Below are 20,397 nucleotides of genomic sequence, written 5' to 3'. Positions count from 1 at the left end.
AACGCTGCTCTTGGCAGAGGAAGCCTAATTCCGTGCAGCCTGTGGTCGATGGCTTCGAGCACAGCCTGATCCACGCCGCTTCAGGCGTGCGTGCGCGCGCACGCAGACAGGAAGGCAGTAAGGCATGCACACGCGCGCACGCACATACACACGCGCACACAGGCGCGTGCACGCACACATACACTCATAATCACGCGCACTCATATGCATCCATCCCGCATCCACACACGTGCGCACCAACGCACATGCACGCCTGCATATACACTCATACACACGCGCACACATACACGTCCACATCACCCACACGCGCGCGCACACACACACAAGCTGCTTCGCTGCATCGCTGAACCAAACCATAGGTAAGAGAATAAAAACTAAGATTTATGTGCGTGACGCTTCAACCATAGTGTGGAATTGAAAGTTGGCTCTTATTGCAGTGGTTTGGCGTCGCCGGGTAGATGAATAATTAAAAAAAAAGGATGAAAAGTTCCACTCCACTCAGCTATGCAAACTGTCGAAAAGGGGAAGTGGTGATCGTTAGGAAGACATAAGGTAACGCTATGTTGTACAGGCAATACGGGTTACTGCATTCATGACCCCCTGTCGCAGGGAAGGAAGGAAGGAAATCCGCGAAAGGGAAACATGAGCATTGAACCAACGTGAGGTTCCGGCGACCACATGTATGCGACTTCCATCGAGCTGGTTACGAAGGCTCATGTTTAAGGTTGGTACAGGACTGAATGGTATACTATGAAGTGGGGAGAAGAAAAGTGAGAAGAAAGCGCGAAAAGAGATGGGACCAAGATTGTACGTATATATCACGTATAACTCTCTGTTTGTCACTTTTGAACACCGCAAGCCTGTCGACTAACATTCGTATAATAATGGGGTGATACAGGAGCTCCTCTTACCGGCTCTCGTCTTACCGACAAGTTTCTGTATTCTCAAAGGCCTTTTCAACGAGCGAATTGTATCTAATTGACGTGCCATCCAAGCAAAAGCTGCCTGCCAATCAGAAATGGCATGGACGAAAAGCTCTGTAAGTGCAGCCTCCGATTAGGTCAGTTTACGCATTCTGACTGATGTGTTTGCCACCAGCTCATGAGCCTCGAGAGCCTTCGTATGAGAAGGTTCTATAAAAGTGTTCGTAGCGTTGGCGTTGATTGTTTGGCCGTGCAGTGGCCCTCAATATGAAATGCAACACGGGGACCACCTTTTGAAGGAGCCGCAAACCTATGCTGCAACACCAGCAAACATGGAATCGGTTTCGGATATACTAGTGAGGACGTCACTCACTGTTTTCTGCATGTCGGATCCACCCACCGTGCTTTGCTATATCGTCGCTTTGGCGACGAGCAACTCATGATATTGGGCGCGTTTACACGCTGTTTTTTTTTTTACGTGTAACGTGCGCACCCGGCAGGATAACGTATGACGCATGCGCAGTGGCGACGAACGCTAGCACTAAGCTCTGCGTACGCTATTCGAAGGCTTCCTGTTGGCTCTCATACCGTGGGTACGCGGGTCTGGCCGACGTTAGCCCGCACCGAAGCCGTGCAGTGCTGCACCAATCTTGCGTCATGCGCATCGGTGTACCTCGGTAAAAAAGCGGTGCAAAAGAAAAGCGAAGGTAGCCTATATAGCCGCCTTTATAGGCATGAGATTCCGCACCGGAGTATCGCGAGGCTGCCAACCGCCTAGAAGCCGCGGCGTTATTGCCTAATGTCTTCGCGGGCTTGTCAAGCACTCGTGCCGTGATTATCTTGAGTGGCGATTTGCTTTTCTGCTTGTTTCTCACTGTCCCTTCTTATTGCGTTCGCCACCGTGTTCTTGCATAAATATCGAGCGAACGCTCGTGCCTTGAAAAAAGAATGCATCTTGCTTTCGTAATGAGAAATACTGCTTTTTAAATAGTCGCTTTATACTCAGGTATGCACAGCGATTGTGGACGTCTACCGACACTTAGAGCTGCTCCGCCATGTGTATCTTGGTTTCAGCGTATTTTCGAGGTCGGTGAGACAACATGGTGAGATTGTACAGCAAGATAATTCAACATCTGCATTACATTAGGTCAGTTCTAAAGTCACCTTTCTTTTTCGCGTGCTTGTTGTTTTAGTTCGCTCTTTTTGTCCATCACCGTCAACGTCGCAGTTGCGTTTTTGCTGGTCATGTTTGTCAGATCAAATAAGGTATCTTTGAGAACTTGATCGACAGTTAAAAGGTTATGTGCTGACAGTTATGTTTCGGTGCTAATATTTTATAACTTTCCGTTGACTCTGCATGTTGGGATGTCTCCATCATTCATATTACTGCATGCATCTCATCCTTTAAGTCTATTAAGCCAGAAATGTTTTCCCTGTTATTTATTTGTCTTGATTTTATTTTTACTTTAATTTTATCTGGCACCGCAATGGAGACGTAAACAGAAAAGCTTCATCAGGTAGAATATGTGCTAGCTGATCAGTGCAGTGATGTGTTTTCCGATTCATTCATTCATTCATTCATTCATTCATTCATTCATTCATTCGTTCGTTCATTCTGAAAAGAGGCGAGAAAATTTTTCACTTGTTCACGTGTGTCGTCACCATTATATGCATTTAAATCTACTGTCGACGAGTGTAATATATATATATATATATATATATATATATATATATATATATATATATATATATATATATATATATATATAGTGTGCTGTTATTATAGTTTCCGACTGAGCACTGACAGCATTACTTGTGAGGAAGTTGGAAGTTGTTCGGAGAGATGTTTCATGACATACATGTACAAAGGCAATTGTTCTTGGTAACGGCGCTATTATCTCTACATTATTACTCGTACTTTATTGCCAATCCTAGCAAAAACTTGAAACTTGCCCTTTTCCTGAAGGAGGCGCTTTCCCATTCTTCAAAGCTATAAATGGTAGTTCTCGTATTCCTTAGTGACTACGAACTTAAAAGGTCACTGAAGTCAAATAACAATTGACGTCAGAACGGAAGCTCAATGCGTGACAACGTCTAAAACTACAATATTATTAAGAAAATAAGGTAAATGCACGAGAACGAATGCGCCACAGTAGGAAGTTCGCAAAATGATTCTGATGACGTCAGACAAACCACCTAGCAATATTCACTAGTAATCGGTTTATCTGCACTAAATGAAGAACAATCCATGCATCAAGAAACGTAATAAAATGCTGCTTGTTTGTTTCTGGTCTATTCACGCAAAAAAAAAAAAAAAAACGCCGGACGTTACTATGGGGAATGGCACAAATGGTTAAAAAAAAAATTAAATTTTCGCCTGATTGGACTGGACAAATCGTACCGTCTAGTGGGGCCCAGTTGAATCAAGCACGCCTACAATCTTGAAGGCCATTGATAAAAATATTTCAGTGACTGTTGTTGCTGCTGGGGCTGCCGCTACTTTCCATCTGCTGCAACTATGGTGTAGGCCGTCTTGCTGATAATGATGAAAACACGATAGTTTCCCCCGAGATGCCCGCCAATAGCGGTAAGTGTTAGATATAAATAGCTTGCCTTTTGAACGTTGGAGAAGGTGCCCTTCGGTGGCTTAGTGGTTAATGCCTCGCATTCACTACGCGAGGGTCCCACGCTCGATTCCGCGCGCCGGAGTCTTTTTCTGGATTTTTTTTTCTTGCGTTTTCATATATATAGATACGTATACATATACGGCGAGTGACGCCGACGCCGGCGGCAAAATCCAACAATCGAGAGTGTCCATATAACTGCTATCGCAATAAAAGTAGCAAGATGGCGGAAAAGAGGACTTATTTCTTCCCGTGGCCGTTTTCTGGCATACCCTGCACACTGTAGCAAAAACCGCCCCTTTCCGGCCTTTATCCCGTGGCAGCGTCGCGAAGTCACGAAAGCGTACGAGCTGTGTGGAGGATAAGCCAACGAAGTCTGCGTTCTTTTCATAGTGCAGCTGGGCGTGCAGTGACGCCGACACCCTCCAGCGGCTAATTTCCATACTGCCTCACTTCAGCGCATCGCTGGGCTGCTAAAAAAGAAAAAGACTGCATATCATACATGCGCGGTGCGGGATAATGCGTTCGCCGTGCTCCGAGAACCGCTATTCGGTGGGCACTTCGTATAGAAGCGGCTGCGGGGTTCTACGATATCACGGGATGACAACGGCCTGAGAGGCTGCGTGCGTCGGTTAGGCAACACGGGCTGCAAGCTTCATGGGCTTGTAAGCTTCACATTACCCTCTCTGCCAAACACATACGCGCGCGCGAACTTTTTGCTGTTATACGATCGTTTGAGGGACGTTACCAACACCGTTCTTAACAACGTACGTCTCAGCATTCGCATCTCTTAGCTAAAGGAAGAAAAAGACCAGGAGTTTTTAAGGAGCCACCGGGAACGCCGTCAGCAGAGATGAAACGTCTTAAAATGTCACGAGACTGTCGAGCTGCTTCTTCAGTGTCCTCTGTCAGAAGACTGGCGCTCCTGTACTCTTGGATTTTTGAAGCTGTTTAACTTTCTCCTTCAGTTATTCTTCCTTGCCCTTAATGACAACGTGGCGTGACGTGTACTACTTTGCTCGTTTTGTATTTTAAAGACATTGCTCAGCATTTCCCATCTCCATCCTCGCCTTTCATTTCACCTTCGTCGTCCTTCGGGTCGTTTCACCGATGGTTCATGGCGGTTGAGTGAAGTTTTTCCAGACGACACTATTTGAGCACTTTGTTTCGTTTTGCTTTCACGAGAGTGCCACCTTTCTTCTTTGTTGCTTGCTCAGTTTGCTTATTTTTCCTCTCTCTCTTATTTTTGTTATCGAACCTGTTGAATCAAAATAAGCATTGATTCCGGCTTGTATTCACGTCTCTCTTAAACTACTAATGTTTGCAAGAGACGTTTCCAGCCAATCTTATCTCTGGACATATCATAACACACCTGGACAATAGCAAACAGCTCTTGTGAAAGGGAAGGTTTGTTAATTCGTCCCCTCGGTTAAACGCTTGTAGGCGACGTATATTAATAATAAATTTGTACTTTTAGGTTCCGAAACCGTGATATGATTATGAGGGACGCCATGTTGGTGCGCTCCGGAAATTTCGACCAAGTGGTGTTCTTTAACGTGTACCTTAAGTACACTGGCCTCAGGCATTCCACTTTCATCCAAATGAGGCCGCTGCGGGATTCGATCTCGCGACCTTAGGGCCAGCAGTCGAGCAACACAGCCGCTATGGATCACCATGGCGGGTCTTGTAGGTGATGTTGTGCACTACAAAGAGTGCAAGCAGGCGTTTCTCGTCATTTTGAACTCTAGAATTACATATATCCCCCTAAAGAGCACAAACCAAGACGCAGCGCTTACATTTTAAGAGTTGGCAAAATAAATTCTAGAAGTTTCTTCTTCGATTGTCTATATTACGTACGCTATTTACCTTATATGATCATAGTCAGGCAGCGTTACAGTTTCTTCTATGATCTGTGGACTGTTCATCCTAGAACGACGCCTTATAGTCTGGCGCATTGTCTTGATAAGTACCCTGCGCTACTTGTGTTCGCAGCAAGGAGACCCGTGCCTACTGATATGCTAATGCCTAAACCAATGTCCTTGGTACACACCTTCGCGGGCGGCGTGTTTTGCCAAGCGAAATAATGAAACTGGGAGTAGCGACGTTCCTAGTGGATGGTGCGCCGCTGCTCCTGCATATTACATCTTATTTTCTCGCGTCAGCCCGAGGGATATGCGACGCAATTAGAAACGGCTCCTGTCGCGTTCGTTATCTTCCGGTTGACTCCGCAAGTGTTTGCCACCGACTTCTCATCACAGCTAGCTCGTCTGGCTGGATGACGTGATGCACTCGGCGCGATGATCACGTTACAGCGCACAGAAACTAGCGGCATCAAGGGAGCCGCTGTCATGGAAGGAGTCATCACGAACTGAAACGGGGCGCTTGACGCATCGGTGGCGTTGTGTGTGTGTGTTTTTTTTGCGAAGTAACCAGCCGACACCTGTCACATGTGCATGTTGTGCGAATTCGCGGCATGCTAACGTTATTTTGGCTTTAGTAGAATGTTGCAGGAGAGTCATACTTTCGACCAACACAGTTTTTGCTCAGTTTCTATTACAATTTATTTCACTTAGTTTCTCTCATGTGTCTCAAAGACAGGTCACTAGTTCTGAGGAACGATAAAAATACAACAGCAGCAACAGAAAACGAAAATTGAAGAAGTATAGAAGAAGTATTCAAGAAATTGAAGAAAATTGAAGAAGGCGCAGAAACTAAAAAAATGAGAAAGGAAACAAGCAATAAATTGAATTTTGCCCCGACAGAAAGACAGGCTGATCGAGCCGAGTGCTTTCTTTTTCCTATGTATGGTCGCAGTGATTAATGAGTTTTTCCTCCACACTTTAATTATCCCCATTTTTGCGTCATTCCGACTCTTAAACCTTTCCTCAAAAAAAAAAAAAAAAAACTTCGCGCGTCACATACGCTCACATAGTGCTGAACAGTGGTGCCACCCCGCTGCCCTCAGCGAACTCTGTCAATGCAACTGCAAAACGCCATCTTCGCTGCCCTGCACATTTCACTAATCAGCGCGTATCTGTGCTACTTACGCTAAGATATCTTGAGGCCTCTTGTCACTTTTCTTTCTTCTTTACTTTTCGTTTCAATTCGTGCAGCATTTGAAGGGTCAAAGGTGAACAATCGGTAGAAGTCGTGCAGGTTGTAATGGAAAACCAAAGAAAAAAAAGAAAACTCCATCCAAAATTTTATTTTAAGCAACCCGACGTTTCGAAGCCTGGCTGACATCTTCAGTGTTGAGAAAGGGTGAGAACACCCGACATCTGGGGCCTTCTAAACACCGAAGAAGAAGACGGTCCTGCTTCAAAGCATCGGTTCTCTTATAACTAATATTGTTCAAAGTTTTTTTTTGTTTTTTTCCAAGGTTAGGCTAAACGCGTTGTGAACTAGCCTATATGGCTTGAGAAAAAATGCATCTTGCGGACTGCTATGAACTTCTCAGCCAAATACCGCAGTAGAGGGCGGCAACGAAAGCTTACAAGCGGGTCATCCGAGTAGGAAGTATTTCAGAAGCCCTCTTCTGCACGGAGGCAAGTACTCCTTCTTCTAGTTGTATGAGGGAGAGTGACCACGTTTCGTCGCAAGTAATGTTACTGTATACATTGCCACTGAGCCTTCCTCCGGCCTCTTGGGATTCGTGCGTACCCCTGCCTGTATTCGTCACCGTTATGCTGCGCTGGCAAAAGCCCGCAGTACAACGCCAAGCACTACGTAAACACGTGTAACAATTGGCAGTGTCGTAAAGTCCCGCCCATGCGACCTGCTGGTTTTCTGAAGCCTGTTGCGCCGCCATCACAACCGTCCGGAGAAATTGGTATGGACTTGCTCGGGCCTTTCCCGAAATATCGTTACGGCAACCGCTGGACCGTAGTCACTACCGACTGTTTGACGAGGCACTATAAAACAGAAGACATACAGAAGACAAAGCGCCGCCAATGACAGTGGGCACTTTTTCGTGAACAACATCGTCCTCCGCCATGAAGCTTTAGCAGTTGTCATCAATAACGAACGGAACAGCTTTCACAGCCCAAATCATGAAAGGCGTCATGACGTTAAGTGGAAACGCGCATTGGAAATACCATGCACGAACTCATGGTTTTACGAAAAAATTAAAGAAGACACTCGCTGACATGCAATCTAGGTTCTTTGACCGAGACCACCAAAGCTGGGATAAAGCCCTGCCGCAAGTTACGTTCGCTTATAACACTTCGATAGAGGATACTACAGGGTTCACCCCTTTCCGTTTGCTTCACGGCCGAGAAGCTACTGCGATGCTAGATGCCATGCTCTTACCCGACTGGCGTGACTTTACCACCGATGCGAACAACTGTATCCAGCTCACAGACGCAGTTGACAAGCTTGCACTCGAGCATCTACGGCATCTACAGCAGCGGAACTAGCTGCTTTGCGCGCTACACTTTGTGTGGTCAATCGGGAACCACCGCAACAATGGTCGATTTTCAGCGACTCAAGGGCTGCCCTACAATCTGTGCTCTCAGCACTGCGTCGCGGGCCATACGAACAGCTTGTTTTCAAAATTCGATGCCTTCTCCTCACTTCACACGAGAAAGGGCATCATGTGACGCTTCAATGGCTGCCAAGTCACTGCGGCATCATAGGGAACGAACATGCCGATACTGCCGCGCGGGCAGCTCTTGAAGGAACACGATAAGAAGCCATACCACTTTCGCGGACCGATTCTGCCAGTAATCTTCGACGACTTGCGCGTGAAATCACGTTTTCACTATTGAGCCCACCAAACATCGATACGAAACGTCAACACCACCTGTCCTCTTTGATGGCTCTCCACATGCCCACTGGACTCGACCGAAGAGAAGCCACCCTACTTCATCGCTTATGGCTTTTAGTGGCATTTACAAAATCTTATTCCTTTGTCATAGGAATGGCCGACAACGCTCTCTGCGATGCCTGTCATTACGAAGAGATGCTACACCACATCCTGTGTGACTGTCCGTTGTATGAAATCCAGAGACAGTCACTGGCGTCCGCTTTTGCGCGCATCGACAACAGCCAAATGTCTGTGGACACTATTCTGTCAACTGCCCGAGAGAAGACATTGCAATAGAAGGCGACGAAAGCTCTGTTGAAATTCCTACGCGACACCGACTTGAACAAGTGACTGTAACAGCAATGTCACACACCGCGAAAGACAAGACTGGACTATGAGTGTGCGCGCGTGTGCTGCCGAATGTGCTGTTTCTCTCTTCCCTCTCTGCTCTCTTTCATTTCCCCCATTCCCTCTCCCATGCGCAGGGTAGCAAACCGGCTGCCTATAGGCTGGTTAACCTCCCTGCCTTCTCTTTTCCCTCTATTTTCCTTCCTTCCTTCCTTTCTTGCACTCGAGCAAATCCAAACCCAGCAACGCATCGACTCACAGTACAATTCTCGTCATCGCGAGGTCGTTTCAACCTGATGACCTACAGCAGTGTGGCCACGGATCGCCGTTCACGAAAATGACCACAGGGAGTTACGCGTTACTTTGGTCCTAAACGTTACTCATTTCTTTGGTCTAATAGAGTTCTACGTCGCATCAACGATGCCAACTACAAAATCTTGCTTGAAGATATGACGTGGCGATCACGTCGTTTAGAGCAGCCAGACATTGTTCATGTATCTAGGATGAAGCCGCAGAACTCCCGTTGACTATTCGCCTACGCTGCATTGACTATTCATTCATATCGACACTGTTGCAACGTTTGCATGCGTGCGTGTGCGTGCGTACATGCAGGCGCGCATGATTAGTTTCTGTTGTCATCACATTTTGAGCACCGGAACAATGTCCCCCTTTTTTGGGGTGAAGCTTCTTAAGGCATGGACTGTGCGTCCCCTGTATGTAGCCACCTTTTGTTTAGTTAATGCAGTGATCACTAGATGGCGGTACTTGTAGCTGATGATGAAAAGATGCAAGATGTTATAAACTAGACGGCGGTACTTGTAGTTGATGATGAAAGATGCAAGATGTTATAAAATATGAATGATGTCACATGTGCCGTGTGTCATTGGTGGAAGGCAATCGTTAGATTTAGTGCGGTGATGTACACTGGAGGGAACGTTGTAATAAAATCGAGTGGGCAAAATGTACGAAGTATTCATGGTTTACCAGGTTTACATCCGGAGCTTCGCCCACACATCATAATTCACTTCGTGGATATGGCGGCATTTTTTTTTTCGGAAGAGGGGATGATTACATGAGCATGGGATGATATATCTGTGGTGTAAATATGTGCCACCGTGAAACAGCGATGAGGACAGGGAAGTGGGAAAGGTGAAGTGGTGTCACGGTGCCGTGACAAGTAGAGTTCGACTTCGTGGTGTTCCGCCAGACAGAGGTCCCGTGCTGTTCATGATAACGTTGCATTTATAATAACATTCACAATAGTGTGACATATCTTTAGGTAACGGAGTTGCACGTTTGTCTGACTATAGCAGTCAGAGTTTACGCGGCGAAGTCACACTATGTTTGTCGTCGATCGACATACACGGCTTGTCAAGAAATACCAAAAATTGGCCGGATGGTCAGTTTCTCCGCAATGCATGGTTGCTAGTGGCGTTGAGAAGACGGACGCGAAACTGCGCCGCAGTAATTTTAGTCCCATCCGCTGAAAATGCGTTGCGAAATGTCAATTTGGTTGGCTTGTACACTCCTTTACTGTGGTTTCCCCTGTTTATTATTCTTGTACGTGTAATAGTATCATTGTGCGAATGGTACTAAAGTGAGTTTATCTGCATCTATAGACCCGCTTAGCTTTTTATTTCTAATTCCACATTCAGCATCCCCATACCCTACATACGGGAACGTGTTCCCTTTACTTTTTGTGTGGTTCATGTTCATCTTCCTTGTGTTTTTCCCATTGTATACGGGCCTGACGTGGTCGCTAAGTAGATAAAAAGCTAACTGGTAAGCTATGGGGTGCGAGTGAACATGTGCATACGCAAGCATCCTGGTTTTATAAAGAGAGCTGCGTTTCTACATTGTGGAGTATGTGACCGCAAGCCTTCTATTTTTTTTTTGTAATTCGTTCTTTGTTGGCTCAGTGATCAGCGTCCGCATCGGATAAAAGGTGCACAGTCCTTTGAAGAATTTTCAAACGTTTGATCTCAACCTTCCTTTTTTTGTGCGTGCTTGTGTGTATGACGACCTGCTCGCTTCCATTTGAATTTTCGCGTAGCCCTTTTCTTCAGAATACGAATTTCAAGGTTATAGACGCGTATTTATACAACATTTTATAATTTGCTGGTGTTAGCTTGTACGCTGCTCAAAATAAAAAGCGAAAATCATATGATTCGCTTGATGGCATAGTTCAGAATACGTGTACGTGCTACGCTATATGAAAGCTATGCGACCATGCTTTTTGTTTTATCATTCCTTCACGTGAGGCTTTTCTTCTCGTTCTCTAATGCCAATAAAAACTTCTCGCCATTGCTATCTCACAGCTTTCTTGGTGCGCTGAACTCGGGCCTAAGAAAAGTGCACAAAATATTAATTAGCATGCCAATGACATCAGGACGAAAGACTGGAACTAATACTAGACTTAATGGCCCTACACCATAGACCCTTCAGCCTCCGAAATACGCTTTTTCAATGGCCAACACACGCCTTGCAATAACGCGCACTTCTAGTCACTCCTAGAAGAGAGTGGCATTCTTGGAAATAAAGAAAGAAAACATTCATAGGCTCATTTGATGATCATAATTTGACCTGATCATGTCGCGTTATGTGTCGCTTCATATGAGAACTTACTGTGCGTCCCTGTGACTTGACGGTGCCTATTTGAGTGCCGGTATGTCATCTGACGTTGTGCTGCGTGTTATTCACATGTGCATATGGTGTTCGCGTGACTGCATTTTAAGCTATAACGGCAGTGTTATGTGTTACATAAATATTGCCTGGCTGCTTTTGCCTGTATTTTTTTTTGTTGTTGTCTTCCCGAAGAAGCAGACAGGCGTCGTGCCCCTATAGGTGGCATTTGTCAGCCTGTTCTCTCCCTATTTCCTCTGTCTTCGGGTTCTCTATGTACTCAAACCAAATAATAATAAATGATAATAATATTTCACCTATACTATATCTGTCAAAAAGGAGATGATGGCGCTACACAAAAGTGCCAACATATATTAAACACCATAATGAAAAACCTATGGTGCCTGATTCAGCGTTTCTAATAGCTTTTACGTACATTTGTGTGCTAACGAAAACTCCAGCCACCCTAAACACGCCATCGGCCACTGGCCAATCGAAAAGATCACTAAAAAGCCAAAAGGCTTGGGGAATTCGCTTTTGAGCTTCCATAATGTGACGATAAGATTGATAATGTTTAATGTGCGCTTTAGTGTTCTCGGGGGGTTTCTTAGCCCAGACAAAAGCGTTCTAAAAGCAGCCTTCCTCTTAGATGTTTTCATCCCCCCCCCCCCCCCCGGAAGTGTTGCGCTTCTCGTAAGAGTTTTACTTTTCACCGTGAAATCACTGCAGCGCTGTTAAGATTTAAATCGTCATCAGCGTCCAATGAGCCTGATACAACGCGCCGTAAGAATGCATGCCGAATAGGAAATAAGTGCATTCTATGACAATTGTCTTTTTAGAAATTACATTCAAAGGCCATGAAACTTTCTAGCTTTGGTCCACTGGTGAATTTTAGTGACATTGTGAATTTTATAACGGCTACTGATGACGCTTGTGTTAGGCCTTTGTACAGTCTGCATTTCACTGTAAAGAAAGAACGTAGAAAATGAGCAGCTCTAGAGCGGGGACTCAAAACAACACCGATTTTGTGGGGCTATCAGTCTCGATGTTTTTTGTGTGTGTGTTTTTAATTGTCTGATTTAATAGTTGAAATAAAGAGGAAACGAACGGCTTCGGCCCATTACGCAACTTGTAGAGCTAAAATTACGCGACGAGAATCAAAGGAGCATCCGTGCTCGTGTTCGCAACATTACTGAGAACGCAAGAACATAGCGAAGAACGCCCGCTATTCCGCGTTACGCACAGTGATGCAGAGAGTTCCTTGAGAAGCGGGCAGGAATGAATCGTTATCCAAACAGCAGTCCTCCGAAACTGCATCGACGGAACCCCATTCCTACGATTCCTGATATCAATTTTTCGCGGCATTTATTATTTCACGCGCAGTATGAGGCGAAGTGCTGCTGGTGGGTTCATTCTTTTCATTTGGTTTTAACAAGTAGCTTTTATTTATCTGGCTCGGCGCTAATCGAGTGTTCATTCGGGAGAGTGCGGAGCCGTCCTTTGGGAAATGAAGAGAAAGAACTTGCGTGCCTGATGGATAGAATTGAACGGTGTGAGCGAGAAACCGTGCTCGATTCATTCTCGAAGGAACCATCTGCCTCATGAGAAACGTTGGCTTCTGTTACCACCTTCTATAGAGAGAGCGTCTTGCTGGGCTTCGTCGTTTACACAGTCACGCCATCTGAAATTCGGGCGGGCGTTGATAGGAAGTGTGAAATGGAAGACAGGAAAATGAGAGCCGACGCTTCTCGACGCTACTACTGCAACAACAGAATACTGCAGGCGTTAATACGCCGAGAAAGCTTCGTATAACAAATGTCTGGCCGGCAGCTGGTTAGGCGGAAACGGTTAGTTTTGGAAGGTAGGCACAGTACTGCGAGGATTGATTAATTTATCTACGCGCCAGAAACCAGTACGCTGGTGATGTCAGACTCTTAATGAATGCGGGTGGTAGTATTCGCATTTCATGCGTGAGTAACAGAGAATGCATGTTTAATAAAAAGTAAACATATAGGTTTGTCCGCTCGTGCATCTAATAAGTTTTTATCTTTACAATTCTAATACCGTCTATACTTTCAAAGCCGCCTTGACTTTGATTCTATTTTCTGTTTCATAATTGAGCTGCCGTCTTCCAAACTGTAGGCTAAAAAGGGGGTTACCAAGAAAGCTGCGTTTATTTGCTGAATCATATTGCGATTTGATATCAGGCTCATAATGAAAGAAATCTGAAAAATTTTCAGGTCGAAACAAACAAGAATGAAAAGACGAAAGAGCGCTGGTCCTATTTTCATGTGTCTCTGTTCGTCTTTGTTCGGGCTGCGGAATTTTCCTTCTCACTAAAATGTGTCGTTTTCTACTCAAAAACTTTTTTTGATATTTTCACTTCTCTTCATTTTAAACGACCGTGAATCTCTTGGTGGTCTTTGCTCGCAGCTTCCTATGCGTACCGCTAAAGACCCAAGCGGATGTGACACACAACAACACCCTTTAAAAAGTTGCGCAGCGAAAAAAAAACAACTAAAACTCTTCGCTCTGTCATTAACGCCCCCTAAAACGACGGCTGACTTATCTTTTGTGAGGATTTTAAAGGTTACTTCGCACATGCGGTGGGACACTGAGCCTGGAAGTTTTGTATAAATATTTCCCTTCGCTTTTTTATTACCCTTTTTTTATTTTCTCTCTCCTTCTCACTATTGCCTTATTACGGGCTCATTAGGTCTAAATTCTGGGGAGCCCAACGCTACTTGCAGAAAATTGAATTAATGGCAGCAACGAAATTCGCTTCAGTTAAGCCAGAACGATGAACTCGTGCTGTGTACATTCATTTATGGATAACGCTCGTAGCCAGTGCAGAGTTTACTGATAAAAGCGTCCGGAAGGAAGATGAATCCTTCTCTATGTAAAGCAGCTGTGCGCTGTGTTTGCCTTAAATGCTCTCGCTCGTGTGCAGTAAGCGGCGAGTTAAAGAAATGGGTCGCCCGGGAAATTGAGAAAGCGAAGAAAGTTCTGTTTTTTCTTTCCAAGGTCGTTAATTTATTTTCAGATTATTAGGACACTTTTTTTATTTTCCATTTTTGTTAAACACATTACACTTTGAGATCTGACGTTTCTTTTCACTTCTGCTGTTCATCTGGGCTTCGCTGAAGCTTCACGATGAAAAAAAGACTTATTTCAATTCTTTCTCATTCTTTCGAGGCGCAAGTATAACAAGTGTATATAAGTTCTGAGACGCTCCGCTGCTCTCAGCTTGTGCCGGCCGCAATTATCATTTTATCGCCGTACGACAGCGTGTCCTTTTTTCTTGTTTTCAGAAAGCGGGGATTATCTGAAAACATTTGTCGTCTTCTTTCTCGTTTGTCTTCAAGCTGTAAAAGATGAGAAGGCGTTTCGTGGCCGCTGAACAGCTGGTGCTCCTAATGCTCAAAAGTGTTTCGCTCTCATTTAACGCAAGTACAGCTTTTGCGTTTGTTTGTCCTAACTATTTGTACGCGAAGTTACAATCTACACTTTTACAGAAGACGGCGTCGGCGAACCAGTTTCGAGTTCGCTTTCAGCGCCCAGCTCAAAGTATCGGAAAGCAGATGTTATCGGTCGATAGCGCGGATTAAAATGAATAGATGGTGAATAAAAGAGAAATAAAAAATCTTGTACGAAAGACTGTTATAATGTGTCCGGCAGAGCACACACGGCTGTCGATCCGCTTTCGCGTCTGCCATATTTAAAGAGGCGAGCACCCCTGTTTCTTCAGCGTGCCTATTTTGATGATGATAGAACAATGACCCACTCAGCAGGAAGCAAATACGAATAGGCTTAACAGAGAAGGCAGTGCTTCGGTCCTCGAGACGACGGCTTCGTCAGAGTACTACGACGCATGAGTGGACACAATGCTCGCGAACAGAAACATCGTTTCAGTGTGGGACACGTCGGCAGTGCGTAATCATTCATTATTCTTTGCTGTGGAAGACGAAGCATTAAACAATTGTTATAGCACCAGACTTCGGTAAACGGCTAAATAAGTAGCCTCCATACTGAGTACATGTGTCAAATTTTATTGTTATGGCAATTTTTTATTTTTTATTTATAACATACTGCAGACCCTTAGGTCCAAGCAGGTGGGCAGTTACAATATGACATAGTTGAAACATTAGGTGGCATAAAGATTGTTTGGGGTGAGTGTTTGATAGACTCATAGGAGCGACACAGCAAATGCTATGTCGCTCCTATGAGTGCTCAGTTAGTGCTCAGTTAGATCTGTTAGGCTTTCATTACGGGCTTTCATGCTTCATCTTTTTTTTCTTTAAACATGAAGAGAGAAAGAGAAAAAAAAAACACCACAATGTCATACTTCATATGTTGTGCGATTAAAGCAATTTCGAGTGGTTGAAATGACTCTGAATGACGCTGTGTAAGCATGGTCGAAAAGATGGAAGTATTTATATTGGCCTAGCGAGGGAATGCTTGAACTGAGCATACTTCTTTCAAAGGATTCGCGCATTTTCACCTTGCCCTGCACTGTCGTGATTAGGGTTGCCGTCTGGTGTTTGATCGTACGGCTCTGCTCTTGAGACATCATGAAAGTCATCAAGTGAATCAACGGAGAAGTACTGCACGAGATAGAGAGGACCGGGCTGTGTAAGCCATAGCTCAATCGTCTTACTTGATAACGGATTTGACTTACCAGCTTTGGGTAAACACCTTGTGTTGCCTCGCGGCTCTGCATAGCGCACTGGAACTCATCAATTCTGAAAAAAGACCAATCAGCTGGGCCATGTTTTCTGACTCAAAACCGGACAGTGCCTGCGGTCAGTTCTCCGACGCGGATGCCACGACCAGTTGAACCGTGAAACTTCACCACCTGTTTACATACAAAAAGGTGACGACATCGTCTTTCAGTGGTTACCTGGGCATTGTGGTATAAGCGGAAATGATTCTGCAAATCATGCTGCTCGCAAGTCACACGAAAAAGCAAACAGGGTTCCGATTCTGCTTTCAAGACCGGACGTGGCGAGGCAGATTCGTCAACTGGCCCGCAGTCTCCCACTGACTGAGTGGAACACACCAAGCATACGACGCACAAGACTACACGAACTTGACCCTTCACTACAACTCCGGCCTACATCGACGTGAAGCTTCGCTTCTCTATCGCCTTTGGCTGAGAGTTGTCTTCACGAAAGCTTATACCACGTTAATCGGAATCACCGGCAGTGCGGCATGCGATGTTTGCGGCACCGACGAAAACATCAGACACCTGCTGTGCCACTGTCCTCGATTTGCCTCAGAGAGACAAGTACTTGCCAACGCAAAGCGGCGACTGGATGATCGGTCACTTTCTGTGCAAGCGCTATTACAGCACCATCCACATCCATCGACAGCGCACAAGGCAGTGAATACCCTTTTGTGAACGCCTCTTACATGTGGTGGAGGTCTATATGCTGCAGTGAATTTAGTGTCTGTCTGTTCCTTTTCTTTTCCTTATCTTTCCTATTTCTCATATTTTCTGTCCTCTCCCCTCATCCTTTAATGTAGGGCGGCCAACCGGATGTCTTTCCGGTTAACCTCCCGGCCTCCTCCCTTTGTCTGCTTCCTTCCTTCCTTTGATGTATTGCCTCGTGCTGTATAGTGAGTTTTGGTTGTGTATGCAATATAACGTTCCTTTTTTGTTCCTTAGTATCCGTTTGCCTAAATCAGGGCTTCGTCATATCTTTTCATGTGGTCTGCTCATTTTAAGTTTCTAGAATTATTGGTGATATGTTTCGTTCGTCAAGTGAAAGGTTTGGTCACGTTTGGCCGTGTTATACAGGGCACTGAAATGACCCTGGCTTTTCGGAAAAATTTGATATTCACAGCGTTGAGAGTGAGGAATAAATAAAAAGAATAGACAGGAGGGTTAACCTGGTATAAAAACCGGTTCGTTAGCCTGCACAGGGGTGGGGAAAAGAGTCGAAAAGAAGATAGAGCGAGAGATAAAATAAATAAACAAGAAAATACACGTGACACAGGGTGTTCCAATCATAATCGTTTGGAGAGGTCGGTTGAATGCAGAAAGCGCCGGTGCCTTCACAGCCTTCTTCTGCGGCGTTAAATTCATTCGGTGGTGCAGGATTCTTTCTTCCAAAACTCGATCGATTAGACTCGGCGTTGAAAGCACGCATGTGTCAATGGAATACCTCCGAAAGCAGATCACCTCCTTTCTACGTGTTCTGTTGTGTTCTATCTGTGTTTCTGTGGAAAGGTCGAGGTCCATATTACCACGGCTACGCCACATTGATAAGTTACGAAGCGAAATGATTAGTAATACTGAATGGTATCCAAAATGGACAGTCAACAAAAAATAATACTAGCACACTGAAAACAGTTGAAATAACACGTCAATGCACAGTTTTCTTGAAGTTCACACTGTCATAAAATTTTCATACGCATACTTTTCTATTTCTACTCTCGGTATATGCACAAACGCATCATTTCATATATGTCAACCTCTGGCTGTGCATCACAATCGCTTATCCAGCCTGGTCTTCTCTAAGAAGTATGTGAAGAAGATGTTCGCCTTTTTCTGAAGATGCATCTCAGGTCATGATGTTACTTCATTTTTTCTTATGCTATGAAAAAATTTGCTGTAGCTCGTCAAACGAGCTTTCAGCGACATATTTGGCGTTAACAATGTCAAAATCATGCCTCTCTTTGAATGAGAAAATGGGTTGTAGTTTGAAGCGGTCATGTGAAGGGAATAGGAGCGATTATGGGCCATTTGGTAATTCAGGGTCCTCAATTTGGTAGCCAGAACTTTGGACATGTGTGAATGTTGATTGTTCATTTTTTAAACATTTCGGCTGCCGCTTTGCTGAAAGCTTCTGTACGGGTAGAATATCTGTGCTGATAAAACTAACATGTTCCCGGCAGAGTTTCAGGAAGTATGGGCTATCTTTCTGGTAAGTATGCGCCAATACTAATGAATCAGCTCGTGGGCAGTATTGCTTGTTACCGAATATCTTGAGGTTGTTGAGCGGACACCTTGTCTTGAAACTAGGAAACCAGTCCGGAAGAGTGCTATGGGGTGAACACATCATCCTTAGTGTTTCTGACATTTTATTCTAAATGTCATTTGCAGACAAAACAAAAAACAAAAAAAACTGGAGAAACACAAGCTTCGTACTCCCGGAAACTCCACCTACAAGGAACTTGTTTACACAATCTAAGGAGGGAGAAGTGTCATTTGACTCCTTTTTGAGAGTTCTAGCTTACCACGTGTGTGACTCTCTTTAAAGAGGCACATCAAATCTTTTTGGGTGTTAATTATACTCGCTTCTGAGACTCATGTGACAAACAAGCGAGTTGACGTGCCTCTTTAAAGAGAGTCACATACGTGGCTTGTCAAGAATAAATGTTCACACGTTCTCTTGTTTTCTCAGAGTGTAGCTATGTGATCACACATTCCGCCTGGAACTGGAACTATTTATGAAAATCGGACACGTCTAATCCTAGCGGAATTTCCGATGTTGTTGAGTTTTCATATGGTTGTACGTTTATGCTTCCATTCGGAGTGAAGTTTGACAAAGTCAGGATATCTTGAGACCCCAGAATGTGTGTTATTTAACCAATACCCTTCAGTCGATAGCGCTGCGTTGCGCCCGCTTTGCGTTTCGTCCGGGTCTGTCGCGCTATATAGTCACTACGAAGCTATATCGACTCACCCAGTGTTCCATCTTATTGACGTATCTGACGCCCACGAAAACTTATAACCTCATAGCTACACACGTCCTGCATTCTTGTTCCGGGCATGGGATAAATGGTGTTTACCGCCGAACGTGAAACCAGAGCCGTATAGTTGCTTTTGTTGGCTTGGGGCGTGCGACCTCTGGGGAGTTATGCAACGACCATCTATCGGCCTGCTGGCGCTTTTCTGCTTGTAATCGTTTTTCGCTTTTTTTTCTTCTTGCATTTGCAGGTGCTGCCCGTGAACCGGAACGATAGGGTGAGTGTCTATGATTGCAGGTCACCCGTTTTCTGTCTTTTACGTGCAGCGTGTATGTGAATTGCACGGAGAAGTTGCGCCTTCGATCACGTCTATATGACAGAGAAAATTAGGTCCGTTATGACGAAAGCGTAGTGTACAACTCTTACATGAGAGCATATATCAATGTCGCCAGGCGCGCGTGGTACAAGAGGGCTCGCCTAAGGTCAGTGGCCGAATTTCTATAGACTGGACTCGTTTCATTTACGAGATTGTGAGCTGCACCCCTGATGGGCATAGCTTTCTTCTAAGTTGAGCAATAACGTTGGAAAATAAGTGGTTACTACTATTGAGTACAAAGGATATTGGAGTATGAGAGTGCATGATGAAGCTCCGAGAAAGTACACGTTCCGATTGTTGACTGGTTGCTTCCAGAAAGAAGCAGCAGCGCTGCCATATAAATTACGTTGAGAAATATAACTGCGGAAGGGTGAATAAACGTGTAAATATAAAAAATGCAATACTCACAGGGTGCCTTATGGATTCGCTTAAAATGATTCGATGAGGATGGCCAACTTCTTTTTTTAAGTGCGGGGCACTATAGAGACACAGACTGTCGTATGATGTCATCGCTTGGCGTAATGCAGGCAAGATCTAGTTTTAGCACAGCCATCTGAGGCATAGTGAGTGCTCGCTAGCGCCATGGAGAAGTCTTCTTCATTTTGTTCTTCGGGTGCTTCGAGGATGATATCAAGTGTGGAACTTGAGAGGCCCGGGATACCATATGCTGTCGTATGCTGTCGCCATTCGGCATAACGAAGGCAAAACCACATGTAAAATTAAAAAAAAAAAAGGAAGCAAGCGACAAATAGAGAGAAATGAGAGGGACGAATGAGTATAAAAGAGGAATAGGAAGAAATAAACACTTGGAAAAAGACAACAGAAGACCGGGAAAATAAAAAAAGAAGCAATGATGGGAGGAGAAAGAGAGAAAACCGAAGATAAATTAAGAATGCCCTCCAGTTCTGCACTGCCTTCAGACTTGGTACCACTCGTTAGAACCCCCCATTGTAAATTCAATCGATGTATTACTCCTCCCCTGCCGTCTCCCTAAAGCTTCCTGTC

The 20,397-nt window shown here is 44.8% G+C and overlaps 1 protein-coding gene across 3 annotated transcripts in view; it reads left to right on the top strand.

Moving 5' to 3' along the window:
• Dgk (diacyl glycerol kinase 1) overlaps positions 1–20,397 on the top strand; it is a 422,138-nt gene that overhangs the window by 192,134 nt on the left and 209,607 nt on the right. For all 3 annotated transcript variants that reach the window (XM_075892403.1, XM_075892402.1, XM_075892401.1), the window contains exon 4: positions 19,267–19,293. The gene's annotated coding sequence lies outside the window, so the exon portion shown is untranslated. The remainder of the gene's footprint in view (positions 1–19,266; positions 19,294–20,397) is intronic.

Source organism: Rhipicephalus microplus, chromosome 4, assembly GCF_043290135.1.
Source record: "Rhipicephalus microplus isolate Deutch F79 chromosome 4, USDA_Rmic, whole genome shotgun sequence".
In the NCBI taxonomy this organism is placed as follows: Eukaryota; Metazoa; Arthropoda; class Arachnida; order Ixodida; family Ixodidae; genus Rhipicephalus; species Rhipicephalus microplus.
The sequence above is the reverse complement of the archived record's forward strand: the minus strand, read 5'-3'. Positions and strand labels throughout refer to the sequence as shown.